This window comes from Desmodus rotundus, chromosome 5 (assembly GCF_022682495.2).
Source record: "Desmodus rotundus isolate HL8 chromosome 5, HLdesRot8A.1, whole genome shotgun sequence".
In the NCBI taxonomy this organism is placed as follows: Eukaryota; Metazoa; Chordata; class Mammalia; order Chiroptera; family Phyllostomidae; genus Desmodus; species Desmodus rotundus.
Genome location: NC_071391.1, coordinates 162416809 through 162430129, shown reverse-complemented (window position 1 = coordinate 162430129; position 13321 = coordinate 162416809).

The window sequence follows — 13321 nt, the reverse complement described above, 5'->3', positions numbered from 1 at the left end:
GCAGGCCACTAAAAGTGTGGAAAGCAAAGCCCAGATGAGGGGTGACAATGTAATCCATGAGGATGCGCAAACTCTTAGAAACCTACGTAGGACCAGAGACCCTGTTTTAAACATCTGTGGTCAGATACTGGTCTTGTAAATCATTGCGAGGCAGGAATCACACAAGCAAGCGAGCTCCAAAGTGGGGGCCAGCGCCCTAGAGGATGCATAGGGTGATTCCTGGGCGGGGAGCAACATAACAAAGACTTCCAGTACCATTCACTCTGTTTGAAAAAGTAAGGGAAATTAAGCTTTACAAATATGTGTTGTTAAAAGATAAACTGAGGCGTGTTAAACATTTTAACAGCTTATCTGAGCAGCAATTTCTTAAAACTGGGCAGTGCCCAACCGGAAGTGGTTAGGGGCGCACCGCCTACAGAAGACGGTGGAAAGACTGAAATGAAGTGTGGAAGCAGAGAGGAAGTCATTCGTCCATAGTTTAGAGCCTCCTTGGCTGTTTGTAGTTGGGAATCCTTAGCATTTTGATTTTGTAAGTCTGAGCATTTCCAGACTTAGATTTCTCTTTGCTTGTGCAGGCTGCAATGGCATTTGAGCCCCACTGGTCTAATGGCCTCCTTGTTTAATTCATTTAACAGTGGGATACAGGTGGCAATGAGGACTTCCAAGAAGCAGATGTTTTTGAGCTGGAGATGTGTTCCAAGGGTCACATGAAGTGTCCTGAGGGGATGGTGTGACCCACGGCACCTCTGGGTCCTTCCCTTGTCAGAGGTGCGTGGAAGGTTGCAGCTGACTTGTGATGAGATGTTGTAATGTCAGGAAGACCACACCTTTAAATATGGTCCGGCACTCTGTACTGAGATGTGGGCAGCCATGTTAATCTTTGGTATCATACAGAAGATTTACGATTTCCTCCTGACAAACAACTTAGAAATCTTTTAAAAACCGAAACGTGCATTTTCTCTTTAATAGCAACAACACAACGTCCTCCCTGTGAGAGGGCAGGTGATAGCAGTGCATGCACTTAATTTGTCCCTTCAAGGTGCTGTGATCATCGAGGAGCACGTTTAATAGCTGATTATTAAAAAGAAATTCTTGATGAGAAAAAAACATTTTGGATGTGTGTGACTTGTTTTTGGGATTTGTTGCAAAGAACAAATCACTTTAAAAAGGCCCCTTGCCTGTACGCTTAAAAAACAAAATAAAACTTGATGGCAGAACTTTTTAACAAGTTAAAACTTTTCCAGGTGAATGGTTGGAAGTGGGGTTTGAATTATATATATGTGGCAATTATGTTAGTTTGCTGTAACTACCAATTGACATCAGTAGTTGTTTTAATAAAATCTGTATAATCAGTGGAAAAAACTTGAAAACAAGTGATATTATTTATTAAGTACATATGACAATCCACTTTTTTGGTTTGTATCTGTTTTTCTTTTGAGTATCAGTTTCATCTATGGAAATCATTATAGCCAAGGATTAAAATAAATCTAAATTAAAACCAGTTCTTTAAATTTCTTTTTTCCCCTTAAGCCCATCTTTATTTTACTTAAATTTTTTATTAAAGTGTAGTTGGCACACAACGTTGTATTAGTTTCAGATGTACAACATAGCGATTCGACGTTTTCGTGCCTTACCACGCAGTTGCCACACGGGGTCTAGTAACTGTCTGTCACCACGCAAAGTCATCACAACAGTATTGACTGTAGTCCCCTTCACCTGCCCCACCCATCCTCCACCCTCCTCCCCGCTGGCAACCGTCAGTTTGTTCTGTTTCTATGAGTCTGTTTCTGTTTCACTTGTTTTGCTGTTTCACACTCCACATATAAGTGAAATCATACTGTCTTGGTCTTCTGTGGCTCAATTCTCTTCGCATAGTGTCCTCTAGGTCCACCCATGTTGTTGCAAGTGCCAAGAGTTCATCCTTTTTTATTGCTGAGTAATATTCCGCTGTGTGTAGGAGCACATGTGCATGTGTGTGTATAGACATACATTGAAACTGAGAATGACACATGGCTATTTTTCTGTTGAGTCCTCGGGGGCAATCTGGAATCTCTCTGAGACTCGATTTCCTCCTCAAAACAGGCCCAGCCTCCCAGGCGTGTGGTGAGAGACAAAAGGTTAATCTTAGCGGAAGACACCAAACTGTGAAAGTGCTGTGCAAACATTAGCTCTACTGTTCTGAGATTTGGTGATAAGTCTCCTTTACTCTCCCTCTGTTTTCCGGTTGTGCTAACGCACCTTCTCCCTCCCCCCACCACCTCCAAACCCACTCGTGATAGGACAGGGCAGAGATACACGAAGCTACACCCAGAGCAGCATCCCTTCCCCCTGGAAATCACAGCCACTGTCACTTGGAAGCCTGTGTTCTTGCTGATCTCATGGACACGCCCCTTCAGGGAAGGTGGTAAATGTCGAAACGTAAGTACTGAAATCATTGAAAACAAGAGCAATGCGCATCTCCTGACACACTCCCCGGCCCTGTGCCCATCACTGACCCAGGAGATCCTCTCTCTCAACGTCTCTCTCACCTCTGGGACACCGCGAGCCCTGCAATTTAAGTTCCAAGAAAATTGAAGTCCTTCATCTCTTTTTATCTCTAATGTAAAAAATCTAGAAATACTGTAACTCTCACAGAAAAAAGCCGCACAACTGCACAGAATTATAATAATTGACTGTTTGTCTTCATTTAACCAGCTGGGGAGATAGTCTGATGCAACACAGCAATTTGCTGAATTCAGAGATGGTTGCTTTGTGGGAACAGCTGCTGCCCAAGTCCCGGCACTTTATTTCCTTCAAGAGACCAAACTACGCGCAGGCTGAGGAAACAGCCTAGCAGTGCAGCAGGGTCTGCCCTTCTGAAATAATGGCCCATTTTAGTCTGAGCGGGTCACCTTCACAGGATCCCCAAAAGTCCCACGGGATGAAGGGGGCCTGAGCAGGTCTCGGGTCCACCAGGAGAGGAGATACGAGTTTTGGCAGACAGCCCGGTCACTTTTTTAGGATAACATCAAGGGCTTACCTACAAAGAAATTCCCAAGTAGAGTCACCTTAGTTGATATGATCATGTTTCAAAAATATTTTAACTTAATTTTCTTTAAAACAATGTCCCTAAACTTCAGTGCGTGTATATGGAGAAAAAATCCCTGGAAATCTGTTCCAAATGCAGAGCCCTGGGTCCTTGCCTCTGAGATTCTGAAAGAGTAGGTCTGGGTTGGGGGGGAGCCGGGGAAGCTGCGTGGCCATTGATGCGCACCAGGCCGGTGCCGAAAGAGTGAGTGGGCTGACTCCCCGTGCACCCGGCCTCCCCTCGCGAGCTAAGCCTCAGGCGCAGTCCTCTGCTTTCTGTCCTGGAACACACCACCTTCGTCTACTACTCTCCGCCAGAGCGCTCACTCCCTAGACGTCACATGGTGGGCTCCTTCTCAGCATTCAGGCTTCAGCTCAAATGACACCTTCTTACAGGCACCCCCCCAAACCCCTTGATAAAGTCATCCCCTCCCCCAGGTCCCTCTCTATCTGGTTTCCCTGATTGATGGCACTCCCACAGTATGAGGGAGTTCGTCTTCTCTCAATGCTAATTTATAACCTGACGTTTGGCTGAGAAAAAATACGGGTTCCAGGTGTCTATTTTGATATTGATCAGTGGTGTTATCTTAGAACAATTATTTATCCCTAAGAGGGGTTCCTAAGTGTCTGATAGAATTGGTCTAAGTATTAAATGAGATGGTGTAAGAACTCACCCTACATCCGTGCCCGGCAGAGACCAATCGTTCAGGAACCGTCACTGCTGTTTCTAGCAGTGGCAGCCACTGGTCTTTTCTTAAGATCTGCACGTGGATTTGCCTGCCTGCTGGGGATCTGGCAAGAATGGCTTCGCTATTGGCAGCCGTCAGTCAACATTGATCGGTGAGTATTTAGTGAGGGTCTGTAACAGCAGCAAGGCGCTTGCCTAGAGAAAACTAGTTATGACGGTAAACTGACTCTACCTTCATGGGTTTGTACAGTCATCTCGGAATGAAAATTTCTTTGATTTTAGGAAAAAACCTGCATGTTTGACACAGGGCCAGCTGGTCTAGTGAAAACAGAAGCAAAAACTGGATTCCCTTAAAGGTGGCATTTTGAGTAGACATTTACCTTGACACACTCCGGTAGTGCTGTTAAAAATAGCATTAATCACAAAAAGTAACAGCATGGGGAAGGAGTACTTAGCAAAAGACTTGGAACCTGGACAGCTGATAGACAAGTGATAATTGAATGTAACAGATTTGAAAAAGCTGAATTCCATGGAAGATGTGGGAAAAGCAAAAGAGAGAAAATAGTTTGCATTTTCAGAACCTCAGGAAGGGTCATGAATGAGGGATGTGAAGCATTTCTGAACGTAGGGGGTAAGGATCGAACTGGAAATGAGCTGGTAGTTTGAAATTCCATTCAAAAAGCAGCTGGACTCCCAGAACCCAGAACTCAGGCGAACTCCCAGAACCCTCAGGAGGCAGGCTGACTTCTCTGGAAAACAAACAAACAAAACCAACTCCTTTACTACTTTCAGAAGTTCCATTCTGATTTTTCCTTCTTGGTTCCTCATTAAGTTCTTTTCCTCTTTAATTCTTCTGTGTACTCTTCAAATCTTTAATTACTCACGGTTTTATTCTCTATGCCTGTTCTCCATAGACTTTCAAACTATAATCTTAACACTCATGGCTTCAGATCCCTTCAAAAGATAATGAGTTGAAAAAGAAAAACAACCAACTTTCACTTCCAAACCTGGTCTTTCTCCCTTGACTTCAGACGCAGGTATCTCTACCTGGCTGCCCCAGGCCTTTTGCATACCCCTTGTCGCAAATAAACTTATTCTCCTTTCTTCCCCAAAGCCTTCTCTGTGTCTCTGTTCTTCATCTCTGTTTCTCGTCTCTCCTACTACCACTTTCTCCAAGCTACAAGGCTGAGAGTGAACATGACTCCTTCTTCCTCATTCCTCATGATTCATTATTAACTCCTTCCTATTCTTCCTGCTTTATTAAAATGAATGACACCGAATAAATAAGAGAAAGTGCCAGATCCAGAGAAGTGTGTGGTCTTTCTGGGCTGCTGATGTGACAAATTATATCACATTGGAACAGAAATGCTTTGAGTGGAGCATGTGTGAAGTCCCACAGGACAGAGAGAAGAAAGTGATGATCTTCTTGGGTGGAGAGCAATTGGAAAAGTTGTCAGAGAGGAGACTGCATTGCGGGTGAGGCTTGAAGGAAGAACCATGATTTTCAGAAGATGCAGCAGGCACCGGATGCAGCTGAGGGCCGGGCACTGACTCGCCATTTAGGAGCAAGCCCTTGGGCCCCAGACCATGGGTTGCCCAAGAAATCCTGACCCTAGTAGTGAGGCTTAAGTCAAAGTGTGGACGATAGGGTGGGTACGGGGCTTGGTGTCTAGACTCTCCCAGAGGCAGGAAGAGCTCACAAGGAGTCATGAGCAGGAAAGAGGTTAAATTTGTAAAGATTATTCTGGCAGCAATGAGGGGAATGGCCTGAATGAGCAAGACTAGATGTGGATTTTTAAAAAAATTAAATGTGTTGGGGTGACATTGGTTAATAAGATTATAGAGGTTTCAAGTGTAAATTTCCATGATCCATAATCTGTATGTTGCACTGCGTGCCCACCACCCAAAGTCAAATCGCCTTCAATCACCATGGATTTGGCCCCCTTTACCCTTTACTACTCCCACCCCTTCCCTCTGGTCACCGCCATACTGTTGTCTGTGTCTATGAGCTTTTGTTTGTTTCTCTTGCTTGTTCATTTGTTGCTTCCAGTTTTATATTCCACATATTAGTGAAATCATATGATTCCTAACTTTTTCTGTTTGACTTATTTCACTTAGCAGGGTGTTCTCAAGCTCCACCCATGTTGTCTCAAATGGCAGTGTTTCATCTTTTCTTATGGCTGAGTAGTGTTCCATTGTATATATGTACCACATCTTCTTTTTCCAGTCCTCTACTGAAGGACACTTCAGTCGTTTTCATTTCTTGGACTCTGTGAATAATGCTGCAATGAGCATAGGGGTGCGTATATGTTTGCAAATGAAAGTTTTCAAAATTTTCAGGTATATAGAGGTTGTTGAGAGGTTGTTGGGTCATATGGTAACTCTACTCCTAATTTTTTGATGTAATTGTTTTCTGTAGTGGCTGTATCATTTTACACTCCCACCAGCAGTGAATGAGGGTTCCTTGTTCTCCACAACCTCTTCAACACTTGTTATTTCTTGTTGTATTGATAATAGCCATTCTAACAGGTATGAGGTGGTATTTCATTGTGGTTTTGATTTTATCTTTTCACATGTCTGTTGGGCATTTGTATGTGATTTAACACAATGCCCCTCAAAATCCCAATGACATTTTTTAAAAGAAATAGAACCATCATCAGATTTGTATGGAAACATAAGACTGTGAATAGCCAAAGCAATCCTGAGAAAAAAGAATGAAGTTGGAGGTATCACACTCCCTGACTTCAAATTATAATATAAAGTGGCAATAATAAAAACAGCATGGTGGTAGCAGAAAAACAGACACACAGACCAATAGAACAGAGTTGAGAGCCCAGACATAAACCCACATGTTTATGGGCAAATAATTTTCAACAAAGGAGCCAAGAAAACACACAATGGAGAGAAGAAGACCTCTTCAATAAATTGTACTGGTAAAATTGGAAACCCACATGCAAAAAAAAGAAACTAGACTACTATTTATCCCCATATATAAAAATTAATTCTAGATGGATCAAAGACCTAAATATAAGACCTGAAACAATAGATTATATAAAAGGAAACATAGGTACTAAATTTATGGACTTTGGTCTAAAAAGGATTTTATAAATTTGACTCCAAAGTCAAGGGAAGTAAAGCCAAAAATAAATAAATGGAACTATATCAAACTAAAAAGCTTCTGTGTAGAAAAAGAAACAGCCAACAAAACAAAACAAAACAAAACAACCGAATGGGAGGAGATATTTGTAAACAACAGCTCCAACAAGGGCTTAATATCCAAAATGTATAAAGAACTCATAGAACTCAACACCAAACAAGCCATCCAGTTAAAAAATGGGCAGAGGACCTGAAGAGACACTTCTCCCTAGATGTGAATTTGGCGGAATAATTGAGAGCGGGCTGAGGCCAGGTGGGTTTTCCTAAACTCTTACATCTTTGATGGGATAATGAGGTTGGGGACAGATGTGACACGCTAATTAGACTTAGATGGAGTCACTTTTATTTCAGACTGTTTTCTTTGACTTGCCTTGGAATGCAGGGTCTGTTCTCTGCCACCATGCAGGTTAAGCGCATGCATTTGAGGAGGAGACAATGTCGTCTTCACATCCAAGAGGCTCTCAAATTAGCATGAAGACCTTCACAGAAAACAACACTGGCCATCTGACTGCAGCTTTTGTGCTGAGGTTCTCAGATGCAGCCATGGGCTCTACCTCTGAGAACCTCAGAATATATGGCAGTTTCAGGCCCTGCCTTGAGGACAGAATGTATTCCCAGAGGAGATCATGCTGCAGAGAGTAGAACTGTCAGCAGATAGGGGTCGGAGGGGGACAGAGGGTCGTGATCCTCCACAAAGCTGCAGATTCTTGTAGAATCCAAGCTGGAGGAGCCACTGTCAGCCCAAACACAAACTCGGTGCTATGCTTGCTCTTTTGTTAACACAGTTCTTTGCTTACAGGGATTTGGGAAATGGGGGCAGGGGTTCTGCTATTGCCAAGAGAAAAAGCCTTATCTGAAAGTACCAGAGCCTTTTTTTCTCTTTTAAATTGGGTCAAATGCACTCAATTTAATTGGTAAATTTTATAACAGACAATGATAACTCTCCTGCAAGTAGGGCTTCCTGCTTTAAAAGGCTGCTGAAAGCATTATTAGACTGGAGACTGTGTGGGTCAGTCTGAGGATGGGCTCAGCTCCCACCTGGAATTGAGGTCCATGCAAGAGAGAGGATCTGAAATGGGTAAATTATGGGTTATAAAAAGAGGTGAGTGTTGCCTAGCAAATGGAACTAAAGTTCAGGGAAAGCTAAGCGTGGGATTTTCTCAGAACTGGAGCATTCCAGACCTCAGGGAATGAGCTGGAATGAACTGAAATGAGCTGGGACCCAGTGTCTAAGCCACATGTCCCATCAAAGACTCAAATAATGTTTAGCTTCGTGGTATTCAAGAACTTTTTTTTTTTTTGCAGCTCCTAAGTTGCTTTTTAAAAAAGTTTTATTTAAATTAATATTCCATAAAATTCACCTACTTGAGTATAAAAGTCATTGTTTTAGAAAATTTATAGAGTGGTGTGACTGTGCCCCAAATGTAGCTCAGAACACTTCCATCATCCCTGAAAGTCCCTCAAGCCCTTTGGCTGTTGATCCGCTCTCCCACTCCCAGCTCCAGGCACAAAGTGAGTTGCTTTTGGTCTCTACAAGTTAATCTTTCCTGAATATTTCAGATAAATGAATAATATAAAGTCTTTCGTTCTGGTTTCTTCATAATTTGCATAATATTTTTGCAGTTTATCCATGTATCAGTATTTTGTTGCCTTTTATTGTTGAGTAGCATTCTACTCTGTGGCCCCACTGCATTTCTTTACCCATTCACTGTATGATGGACAATTGGTTTGTGACCAGTTCAGGCTACTATGAATAATGAATAACGATACCACATAGATCCACATATAAGTCTTTATGTGGATGTAGGTTTTTATTTTCTTGAGTAGATTCCTGGGAGCAGAGTTGCTGGGCTTCATGATAAGGCTTGTGGTTAACATTTTCAGAAACTTGCAAACTATTTTCCAAAGTGGTTGTGTCATTTTATATTTCCACCAGCAATGTATGGAGGTGCCAGTTACTTCTCATCCTTGTCAACACTGATACTGTCTGTCTTTTTTATTATAGCTATTCCAGTGGTTGTGGAGCTTTCTTAATTACTAATGATAGATATCTTTCCATATGCTTATAAGTCATTTGTGTGGATGGTTTGCTGAAATGTCTGTTCGAGTGTTCAAGTCTTTTCCCACTTTTTGTTTGAGTTGTTGGGTATTTTACTGAGTTAAAAGAGTTTTTATAGATTCTGGATGAAAGGCCTTCATCAGAGATGTGATATGAAAATATTTCCCCAATGTGTGGCTTATATTTTCATTTTTCAAATGGTGTCTTTTGAAGCACCAACATTTCTAATTTTAATGGAGTCCAATTTATCATTTTTTTTTCTGTTATGGCTTGCACACTTGGTATTGTATCTTAGAACACTTTCCCTAACTCGGTGTCATAAAGATTTTCTTCTATAAGTTCTTTTAGAAGTTTTGTCACGTTAGCTTCTATATTTAGTTTACAATCCAGTTGAAGTTAAATTTGTGGATGGTGCAAGATTATAGTCAAAGGCTTTGTTTGTTTGTTTTGTATATATTTCTTCATTTTCTCAGCACCATTTGGTGGGTGGAGGTGGCAGCAGTTCTGGGCAAGGATAGCATAGATTCCTGCTGATTTTTTTTTTTTGGAGAAAAACAGTAGTTTACTGAAAAAAAAAACAAACTCTTCAGTTTGTTGTATGACTCTGATTGATTTCCAGAGGACTGGAAGGGCTGTTTTGGACAGATATGTTCAACCTCGTGGATATTTTTTGAAAAAGTGATTTTGTCACGATGGATGTTGGACTCATGATTGATAGTTTTTGTGTTGTTTACATGGAAACTTTAGATGGCGTTCTTCATTACCTTTAAATGTCTGTGGGAGGCAGGAGTCCAGTGCCCAAGACACAGAGGCACAGAGTTGCCTATGCTGAAACGAGAGCAGCCCCAGGACTGTCTTCTGTGTTGCTCATGCCCGGTGGCAAATGTACTCCCTGTAGAGATCCCAGGGCATGGTTTCAAAACCAAGTCTAATCCTGATACTTCTTTTAATTTGGGAAACTGAGGCCCAGAGAAAGGACTGATTCAAGTTCAGCTGCAGAGTGACTGGGAGGAGGCTGTCAAGATGTGGGCCTGTGGCAGCTGCCATTGGAATGGGCGCCTCCTCTTGCCATGAGGGGCTGCGTCTTCAGCCGTTGTTGGGAGAGGATGACCTTCCAGCTTCACTGTCTTATCCTATTAAGATGGGAGCCCTGAGGAGAAGCTATCAACGCAAAGAACCCTGGGAGACTGTAAACAGAGCAGAATTCCTGGCCTTTGCCCTTCTATCTCCTCTCAACTCTACCTTCCTCCTCTCTCCACCATGGTCACCGCCGATGAGAGTAACAATAATGTGGGCGTCACTGCCTCAGCACATGGGTGCATGTGGTGTACCTCGTATGTTTCACATGAATAGGACAGAGTTCCCAGCCTATTCTGTGGAGTACCTCCTAGGTTTTAGATACTAAACTTAGTGTTTTATGCACCTTTTCTCATGTAATCCTTACAACAGTCCCTTGAGAGTTATTCTCCCCAGTCTGTAGATGTGGTAAATGAGGCTCAGACAGGCTCAATAACATTCTGGATCTCACATTGCTATGGATGGACTTGGGATTTGACTTTGAGTCCACATGTTTTATTCCACTTGACCATCACACACATCTTCAAAAATGGGAAAGCCTCAGAAGGATGGCAAGGCCTTCAACCTGGGCCAAAATTTAGGAATATAACTGGTTTGTCATTACATTGTGACCTAAGCAAAGGAAAGTTACCATACACACCCTCCCTCCCCATCTCCTGCCCTCCATCCACTCGTAGCTACTGAAGCACTTTGGGATCAGCACCTAACTTTTAAGCTGAGGTAGAATTGTGAAGAGTGCTCAAAGACAGAATTTTCTACCAAGGTGCACTTCAAATGTGCCCTGGGGAAAAGTACTATTTTATTTTATTTTTTTTAAGACAGAACAACCATTCTTCACAGCTTCTGCACTGTGGGAAGAGCCAGCAGGTTGGTGGAGGAGTTTAGCAGATTTATTGACATGAGCATAGTTTTGAAACAGAAGGCAAGCTGTCATAGCCTGACATGCAGGAGGCTGGGATAAATATTGCTATTGATGCTCCCTGCATCCGTTATCCTCACATGCCCTCATCCGGGGCTCTCGTGTTGGAACGAACTTGTAGAAGTGTTTGCTCTTGCCCCAGAAGAAATTAGTGGGGTGGTGGAATGGGCGGCAGGAGAGAAGGAAAGGGCATTCATGAAAATTACTGAAAGGTAGATCGGAGGTGAAAGAAAATCAAAATAATCCTGTCTTCATGTTTACTTGCTCTTCCCAAAACAGATGAAGCATGCATCTAAGAGCATAAGTAACAGGTTATATTTGAAAGAACAGCTAGTAATAGCTGACATTTAAACACTGGGCACATTGCTAAGCAGTTAGCGTACATTCATTCAGCAAATTTTATTGAACAGGTTCTAGGTACCAGGTTTGGTCCCAGGAAATTGGTATTTACCAGTGAATAAAATTCTGATGGTTACATTCTTGCGGGGAGGTGAGAAAGACGACAATAGACACAATGAAAAAGTAAACTGCCTGTCACGTTGGGCTAAGTGCTCGATGCCCACGGGACAAAGTGCAGGCTGGGCTGAGTGTACAGACCCGTCACACCCAGGCAGGGGGCTCTCCAGGTCTAACCCCTGCTCCCTCCCTTCCAGCTGGCCCCTGCTCACCTTCCCTCTGGTCACGTTCCTTCACACCCTGGAGCCTTTCTCTAATTCTTTTTCCCAGTGAAGACTCTCTTTCCTTTCCTTCTGTGGCAAACCTACTTTCCCCTCTCACTTCAGACGCCTCCTTCACTGTCCCCATGGATTCCATGCTGTCCTCTCTTTTGACATGTCTCCTACTTTATTCTGCTGCCGGCCTGCCCCCGGGAAACCACTCAAAACCAGCATTTCCCTGCTCTGAGGGACCTCAGAGATGCAAACACCAGTTCTTAGCCTTTCCCATTTGTGGTGCTCTGCCCACACCAGCCTGCTCCTGACAGGTGACCATGGCCTGAGCCGATCAGGACAGATGCAGGAGCGGAGGGCAGGCAGGTGGATGTACCAGCCACCGAGCTGAGCTCTCTGAGACCATCTCACTTCCTCCTCACGCTGCCCTGAAAGGCAGATTCTCCCTGCCTCCATTTTGCGGGAGAAAGGGCAGGTCCAGGTGTTCGTTCATCAGTAGCAGAAGCTGGAGGCTCTCCTGATTCCAGGACAGTGACCTCGAGTCCTGCGGTCTGTGCAAAGCCTCCCCTCACTTCTGCGCATCTTTGGGCTTTCTCCTTTCCTTGAATTATCGTAGCGCCCCTGTACTTCGCCTCACGTCAGCCTGTCAATAATTGCACGCTAGTCAGACTTCTCTCATTGCTCGATCGTAGCTTGTCCTGCCGCCCATCCGTGTGCGCACATATCGGAGTGAGAGAAGCAAAGTCACTCATAGATGAGCACAGTCACAGGGCCCGGGAGGACCCAGGAGGGTTCTAGACCTTGTCACTGCTCCTTTCTGCCCCTTCATTAGGGCAGCTGCAGGCAATGTCATGTCAGTCAGGTGTCCTGACGGATGTGTGGTCCCCCACTGTGATCCTGGACACATCATAGCATTTCTCAAAGACCCGAGGTACTTGTCTCTATGAAGAGGACACTGTCCCCGTTTGGGGTGATTTTGGAATGACTGGATACAGTGCATAAGGAAACACTTAGTTTTAGTTCCCTGACTCCCTTCCCTTGAGGGAATTTGAAAGGGCAAATGCTGCTTCGAATAATTGGGGAAAATGGTCATGCAGTTGGTTTATTCATGAAATGTGGGCTGAGAATATAATTAGGCTTAGATTAAGAAACCAGGGCTTAGGTCCTAGCTGTCACATCCATTGGCTGTGCTATTTGGGATAAGGAACTTAATCTGTCTGTACCTGTCACTCTTTCATTCACAAAATACTTACTGACCAACTTCCCGAGCATTCTGCAAGTGTTCTGGGGTCTGGACAGAGAGCCTCTGCCTCACAGAGCTTCCTCTCTCTCCTGGAGCTCTCACGTGGACACAGGTCCTGCTACTTCCTGGGCTTGTTTGGGGAGCTAGGTAAAGCACTCTGAAAACGGACAACTGTTTTGCAACATCACTGACAATAATAACAAGGTATTTGCAATCAGAGGAACTGGGTTCAAATCCTGATTCTACTGTTCCTGAGTGAGTGACTTTGGAGTGAGTGACTTTGAGTGACTGCAGGTCCCCACACTTTAATTTCCTCAAAAAGAAATGACACTCCCCTCCTCGTAGTAGGTTACAACAGTTAAGGAAATAATGTCTATGAAGGCATTTTGTGAATAGGAAAATACTATGAATGTTAATCATTTGTCAGTTATTACTCATTGTAAAA